Here is an 8112-nt window from a genome sequence, read left to right as displayed (position 1 = left end):
CTCTGCTTGTCTATTGTTGGTGTATGGGGGTACTTGCAATTTTTGCACATTGATTTTGTATCCTGAGACTTTGCTGAATTTGCTTATCAGATTAAGAAGCTTTGGGGCTGAGATGACAGGGTTTTCTAAAGGATTATATCATTTGCAAACAAAGACAGTCTGACTTCCTCTCTATTTGAATATCCTTTATTTTTTTCTCTTGCCTGATCGCCCTGGACACTGTAATCCCAGCACTTTGGGAGGCCAACACAGGAGGATCACAAAGTCAGGAATTCAAGACCAATCTGACCAACATGGTGAAACCCCATTTCTACTAAAAATACAAAAAATTAGCCAGGCATGGTAGTATGCACCTGTAATCTCAGCTACTCAGGAGGCTGAGGCAGGACCATTGCTTAAACATAGAGGGCAGAGATTGAAGTGAGCCTAGATTGCACATTGCACTCCAGCCTGGGCAATAGAGAAAGACTTTATATTGAAAACAACAGAAGCCGGGAGCGGTGGCTCATGCCTGTAATCTCAGCACTTTGGGAGGCTGAGGCAGGTGGATCACGAGGTCAAGAGATCGAGAACATCCTGGTCAACATGGTGAAACCCCGTCTCTACTAAAAATACAAAAATTAACTGGACATGGTGGTGTGTGCCTATAATTCCAGCTACTCAGGAGGCTGAGGCAGAAGAATTGCTTGAACCCAGGAGGTGGAGGTTGCGGTGAGCTGAGGACGAGCCATTGCACTCCAGCCTGGGTAACAAGAGTGAAACTCCATCTCAATTAAAAAAAAAAAAGAAAACAACAAGAACTTCCAATACTATGTTGAATGGGAATGATGAGAGAGGACATCCTTTTCTTTTGCCAGTTTTCAAGCAGCATGCTTCTATCTTTTGCCCATTCAGTATAATATTGGTTGTGGGTTTGTCATAAATGACTCATTGTTTTGAGGTATGTTCCATCAATACATAGTTTATTGAGAGTTTTTAACATGAAGAGGTGTTGAATTTTATCAAAAGCCTTCTCTGCATCTGTTGAGATAACCATGTGGTTGTTGTCTTTAGCTCCGTTTATATGATGAATTATATTTCTTGATTTGCATATGTTGAACAAGCCTTGCATCCTAGGAATGAAGCTGACTTGATCATGGTAGATAAGTTTTTCGATGTGCTGCTGGATTCAGTTTGCCAGTATTTTACTGAGAATTTTTTCATCAGTGTGCATCGAAAATTTGGCCTGAAGTTTTCCTCTTCTTCCCTCCTTCCTTCCTCCCTTCCTTCCTCCCTCCCTCCCTCCCTCCCTCCCTCCCTCCCTCCCTCCCTCTCTCTCTCTCTCTCTCTCTCTCTCTTTCTTTCTTTCTTTCTTTCTTTCTTTCTTTCTTTCTTTCTTTCTTTCTTTCTTCTTTCTCTTCCTTCCTCCTTTCCTTTCCTTTTTTTTCTTTCTTTTCTTTTCAGGTTTGGTACCAGGATGATGCTGGCCTCATAAAATGATTGCAACTCTTGCTTTTTTCTGCTTTCCATTTGCTTGGTAAATTTTCTTTCATCTTTTTCTTTTGATGCTATGTGTGTCTTTGCATGTGAGATGGGTCTCTTGAATTCAGCACACCAATAGTCTTGACTCTTTATCCAGCTTGCTATTCTGTATCTTTTAATAGGGGGCATATAGCCTATTCTCACTTAAGGCTAATGTTATTATTTATGAATCAGATTCTGTCATCATGATTTTAGCTGATTATTTTGCAGACTTGATGTGGTTGCTTCATAGTGTCATTGTTCTTCATATTTCAGTGTGTTTTTGTGGTGGCTGATAATGATTTTTCCTTTCCATATTTAGTTCTTTCTTTGGGACCTTTTACAAGGCAGGCCTGGTGGTGATGAATTCCCTTAGCATTTGGTTATGTGAAAAGAATTTTATTTCTCCTTCACTTATAAAGCTTAGTTTGGCCAGATATGAAATTCTGGATTGGAAATTCTTTTCTGTAAGAATGTTGAATATTGGCCCCCAACATCTTCTGGCTTGTAGGTTTTTTTGCTGAGATGTCCATGGTTAGTCTGATTGGCTTCCCTTTGTAGATGACTTTTCCTTTCTCTCTGGCCTCTCTTAACATTTTTTTCCTACATTTTGACCTTGGAGAATCTGATGATCATGTGTCTTGGGGTTGATGGAGTATCTTAGAGGGGTTCTCTGTATTTCTTGAATTTGAATGTTGGCCTACCTTACTAGGTTGGAGTTCTTCTGGATAATACCTTGAAGCATGTTTTCCAACTTGATTCCATTCTTCCCATCTCTTTCAGGTTCTCCAATCCATCATAGCTTCAGTCTTTTTTACATAATCCCATAGTTTTCAAAGATTTTGTTCATTGTTTTTCATTTTTTTCCTCTAATCTCATCTGTGTATTTTATTTCAAAAATATATTCTTCAAGCTCTGAAATTCTTTCCTCTGCTTCGTCTATTCAGCTATCAATACTTTTGGTTGCCTTAAGAAGTTCTTGTGTTGTGTTTTTCAGCTTCATGGTTCATGAATCAGTAGAGGCTGCAGAATAGCAAAGATGGCTGCCTGATCCTTCCTCTGGGATCTCCATCCCAGAAGGGCGTTGACCTGGTACTAGCAGGAATGCTCCTGTAAAAGGTTTCTGGTGACCCCTGTCGTGGAGTCTCACCCAGTCAGGACGCATGGGGTCAGGGACCTGCTTAACAAAGCACTCTTGCTGCCCCTTGGTAGAAGGGGTGCACTGTTCTGGGGGAATCCAACTGGTCCAGACTTCCAAGATTCCTCTGATTCATCAGGGGGAAAGACTAAGTCCACTGATCTGTGAAGGCTGTGGGTGCCCCTTCTCCAGAGACTCCATACCAGGGAAAGCAGAGGTCTGTTTGTAAACCCCTGGCTGGACTTGCTAAAATTACCACAGGGAGGCCCTGCCCAGTGACGAGGGTCCAGGTTCAGCTTAAAGAGGCAGTCTGGCCACAATCTGCCACAGTCACTATGCTGTGCTGTGGGAAGTTTCTCCTGGGTCCAAACTGCTCAGTCTCTCTAGCACCAGCCAGGGAAAACTGCATACTTACTGGAGCCACGGTAATCGTGGCTGCCTCTCCCCTCAGGAACTTGGTAGTCTTAGGCAGTCTCCAGCCAAGTGGTCACCTAGAATTTGCACAGCTCTGTGCTTGGGACCCAAGGCCCCAGTGGCATGGGCTTATGAGGGGATATGATCCATGGGTTGCCCAGATCTGAGGAAAAAGCATGGTTTCCTGGGTGGGGTAGCACAATCACTCACCACCTCCCTTGGCTGGGGGTGGGAGTTCTCCTTGTGCCATATGGCCCCTGGGTGGCCTTTGCTCCACCTTGTTTTTCCTTTTTCTTTTTTTGTGAATGCTCTCACCTTTATTTCTCTCCATATACCCATGATACAGATATTTCATACATAACAAGGTCAGGGACATATGCACGTTCTACATAAAACAGAGGCAGAACCATGGCTAAAACACCTAGACCAGCAATCAACTCATTTCCCCGAGGAGTAGGGGTGGGGTGGAGGGGGGAGTCACAGGCAGTTCACCAACACCTGGAAAATCCTTGGCTTCATTAAGAATGAATTACTCTGGGGGTGGGATTCAGATAGTGATGTAGCGAGAAGACCTTTTTTTCCAGGGCTCTTGATTCTCAGTATCAACAGTCAGTTGTGGGTTGCTGCCTTCTATTTCTTTGAGCAGGTTATTGAGTTCATCATTAAAGTAATCTACTTTCAATCTGAGTGTCTGGAGGGTGCCATTTGGACATGTCAATATTTCAAACAGCAACTTTACTCCACTATACCCCATGAAATTCTGGCCCAGGTCCAGAGTGATGAGGGTCTGGTTGCAGCTGAGGACACAGCAGAGGTTCTGACAACTGGCCGGAGGGATGGAACAATCCCCACAACCACAGACGTTACAAGTTACAAAGCGGTTTCTTCAAAGCTTCACAGAGGCCCTGCACTCCAGGAACTCCTATGTCATTCTGCCCCAGATCCAAGTTCATTAGGCTTGATTTTTCATGGAGAAGCTTTGCAAGGTGACAGCAGCCTTTGCTAGTTATGTCACAGTTCCACAGCACCAGGGTCTGTAGTTTACACTCGGGGTAACTCAAGCCTTCACACAGAAACTTCACCCTTGTATCCCTGAGGGGGGGTTCTCGGCCAAGCACAGGTGCATCAGCTCCCGGCTGACAACCAAAACGGCAGCCAGGTCCTTGCAATCGGCTTCTGTAAGGTGACAGTATTCCAACGACAACCTCTGCAGGAAGCACTTTGGGTGTTTCAAAGTTGCGTACAGCAACTTGGCACCCCCATCCAGGAGCTCACTGTTGGAGAGGTTTACGCACGTCAGGGACTGGTTGACTTCAAGGGCCAAGGAGAGATCAGCCCGCTGCTGAGTGGTAGCAGAACAAGACACCAACCCGAGATACTGCAGGTTACATTTTGGGTGCCTCAGGACCTCACACAGTGCCAGAAGCATATCATTCTGGGCACTGCCTCGAAGTCTTAGATGTGTTACAGTCTTGTGACCTTGAAGAGCTAGGCAGAGGTTCTGATAAGCATCAGCTGGGGAAATGTTTTTGATCACCACTCTCTGGAGATGACAGGTGTCAGAAGCTATTTGTTCACACAGGATCCTTAACAGTGAGGCACTAAGAAAACTATTATTGATTTCTAGAATGATTAGATCCTTGTTTGAGCCAAATATGGAACAAAGATCCGTCCAGAAAGGAAGCATGTTTTTCCTTGGCTCTCTGTAGGTTGTGCCAACTGCTAGTCAGTTCCAGTGAGACTGACTAGTGGGAGCTCTTCTTGGTGGGAGCCACTGATTGCAGCTGTTTCTATTCAGCCACCTGCCCTCCTAGGCTCACTTCTATAACAATTTTGCTTCCTAGCCTCTTTTCTACTCTTGGGATTCTCTCTTCCCGCATAGTACTCTAATATCGCTACAGTTACTATGAGAGTCCAAGGCTCTGGAGTAGCAGGTTTCATTCAAATAGGCATCATCCTTGTAGATATGACTCCTTCAGGTTTTATGATATCCAAATTATATAAGAAACTCAAACAACTCAATAGTAAGAAAACAAATCAGCCTATTAAAAATAGGTGAAGGGTCTGAACAAACCTTTTTCCAGAGACATAACTGGCAAACAGGTATATTTTAAAAACGTGTGATATCACTAATCATCAGAGAAGTGCAAATTAAAAGAATGAGATGTCAACTCATACTTGTTAGAATAGCTATCATAAAAAAATCATGAAAGATGACAAGTGTTGGTGAGGTTGGGGAGAAGGGAACCTTTTACACTGTGAGTGGGAATGCAAATTCTTTCAGCTATTATAAAAAAACATATGGAGGATCCTCAAAAATTAAAAATAGAACTATTATAGAATCCAGCCATGCTACTGGAAATATATCCAAGGTATATGAAATTAGTGTGTCAAGTTGATATCTGAACTCCAATGGTCACTACAGTATTATTCACAATAGCCAAGATAGGTGAGACTGTTTGGATGTTTGTCCCCTCCAAGTCTTATGCTGAAATGTGATTTTCAATGTTGAAGGTGGGGCTTCATGGGAGGTGACTGGATCATGGGACGATTCTCTCATGAATGATTTAGCACCACCCCCATGGCAATCAGTGAGTTCTCGCTCAGTTAGTTCACATGAGAGCTGGCAGTTTGAAAGTCTAGGACCTCCTCCTTCTCTCTTGCTCTGTCTTTTGCCCTGTGATGTGCCTGCTCCCACTTTACCGTCTGCCAGGATTGTAAACTCTATCAGGCCCTCATCAGAAGCCGAGCAGATGTTATTGCTATGCTTGTACAGCCTACAGAACTGTGAGCCTCTTTTCTTGATAAATTACCCAGCCTCAGGTATTTCTTTATAACTGCAAAAATGACCCAACACAATAGGAAATCAATTGTCCATCAGTGGATGAATGGATGCACAACACATGACATACACACAAAACAGAGTACTATTCAGCCTTCAACAAGAAAGAAATCCTGTCATTTGAGACAACGTGGATGAACCTGGAGGAAATTATGTTAAGTGAAATAAGCTAGGCACAAAAAGACAAATACTCATTACCTCAATTATATGTGGAATCTAAAAAAGTCAAACTCATTGAAACAGAGTACAATGCTGGTCATCAGAAGCTGGGAGGTGGGGAAATTGGGGAGATGTTGGCCAAAGGACACAGAGTTTCGGTTAGAAGGAATAAGTTCAAGAGATCTATTGTACATCATGGTGACTACAATTAATAACAACATTTTGTATACTTAAAAACTGCTAAGAGAGTACATGTTAAGTTTTCTCACTGCTAATTTACATACTTATAACCACATATCTAACATCAAAAATGAGAGGTATGTGAGGAAATGCATATGTTAAATAGCTTGATGTAGCTATTCAACAATGTATGCATATATCAAAACATCATGCTGTACACCACAAATATAAACAATATTCACTTGTTGATGAAAAAATAATTATGTATCACCTTGACTGGCTCATGGGGTACCTAGATATTTGATCAAACATTACACTAGATGTGTCTGTGAGGATATTTTTGGCTAGGTTTAACCTTTAAATCAGTAGATTGAGTAAAGTAGATTGCCCTTGCTAATGTGGGTGGGCCTCAGCCAATCCATTTTGAAGGCATGAATAGGCCAAAAAGGCTAACCCTCCCAGAAAGAAGAGATAATTCTTCCTGTCTGATTACCTTTGAGCTGGGACTTTTGTGGTTTCCTGGCTTAAAGCTTGAACTGAAACATCAACTCTTCCTGGCTTTTGGCTTTTGGACTGGAGCTTTTCTGGTTCTCAGCACTTGGACTAACTACATGGTGAACTATTCTGGTTCTCTGGCTTGCTGACTGCAGATTTCTGGACTTGTCAAATCCAACCATGTGAGCCAATTTCTTATTCTACACACACACACACACACACACACACACACACACACACACCCCCTGCTGGTTGCTTTTCTCTGGAGAATCCAGGCTAGTACACAAAGTAAAATCTAAAGTCATTGGGCATGATGGCTCTTGCCTGTAATCCCAGCACTTTAGGCATCCAAGGCTGGAGGATCTCTTGAGCCCAGGAGCCTGGGCAACATAGTGAGACTCTGTCTCTGCCAAAAAAAAAAAAATTAGCTGGGTATGTACCTGTGAACACAGTTACTCAGGAGGCTGAGATGGGAGGATCGGTTGAGCCTAAGAGGCTGTGGCTGTAGTGAGCTATGATTGTGCTGTAATAACCTAGCTTGTGCTAGCCTAACTGACTCCATCTTATCTGTAAACTCCATTTTTGCCTCTCCCTCCTTGCCATGTCTCCCTCGGGTGCATAACTGGGCCCCACACTGACGCTGTGCTTCTGTCATGCTGACTCTGTGTTTATCCTACCATATAACCATTGTAACTACATCCTGCTTGGCAAACACACCTGCTATTGTGTTTAACACTCCTTGGACCCCCCTCTTGGTGATTGTTTGGAAAATACCCTGGTCTGCAACCACGTCCCTTTAACCTGCTCATTCTGCTTCTGTAAAATTCCGCTTCAGCTAGGTACCTCGTCCCCCACCTAATTCAAGGTATAAAAACCAATCAAGCCCCTTCTTTGGAGCCGAGAGAATTTTGAACATTAGGTGTCTCTCAGTCACTGGTAAATAAAGGACTCTTAATTTGTAACTCAGAGCATGGTGCTTTCCTTCTGACTTTCTCGGTTACAACCATGACACTGCATTCCAGCCTGGGTGACAAAGTGAGACCCTGTCTTCAAAACAAAACCAAACCAAGGTGGTTTCAATGATGTATAAGGCCCTGCATCTTCAGGTCTTATTATTTCCTGTTCATTCCTTTGGTCCAGGAGTTTGTAAACTATGATCCATAGGCATACGAGTACTTACTGTCCCCCCAGACATGTTCTTTCCTTATACATGACAGTCCCTTACCTCCTTCAGGTTCTTGGTCAAAAGTCACCGTCTCAAAGAAGCTCCCTCTCCCAAGTAGTCTTCCCTGCTGTTTTCCTCCATATCAACGATCACTATCATAGTTATCACACCTTTTATGTATTCTGTTTATTATCTGTGCTTCCCCACTCAAGGTGAACT

General features: G+C 43.1%; 1 pseudogene; it reads right to left on the bottom strand.

Moving 5' to 3' along the window:
* Nucleotides 1-3544: 3544 nt before the first annotated feature.
* Nucleotides 3545-7383, bottom strand: LOC100398419 (NACHT, LRR and PYD domains-containing protein 2 pseudogene; annotated as a pseudogene).
* Between the last annotated feature and the right edge of the window lie 729 nt (nucleotides 7384-8112).

The sequence above is a fragment of the Callithrix jacchus genome, chromosome 15, assembly GCF_049354715.1.
Source record: "Callithrix jacchus isolate 240 chromosome 15, calJac240_pri, whole genome shotgun sequence".
NCBI classification, from domain to species: Eukaryota; Metazoa; Chordata; class Mammalia; order Primates; family Cebidae; genus Callithrix; species Callithrix jacchus.
The sequence above is the reverse complement of the archived record's forward strand: the minus strand, read 5'-3'. Positions and strand labels throughout refer to the sequence as shown.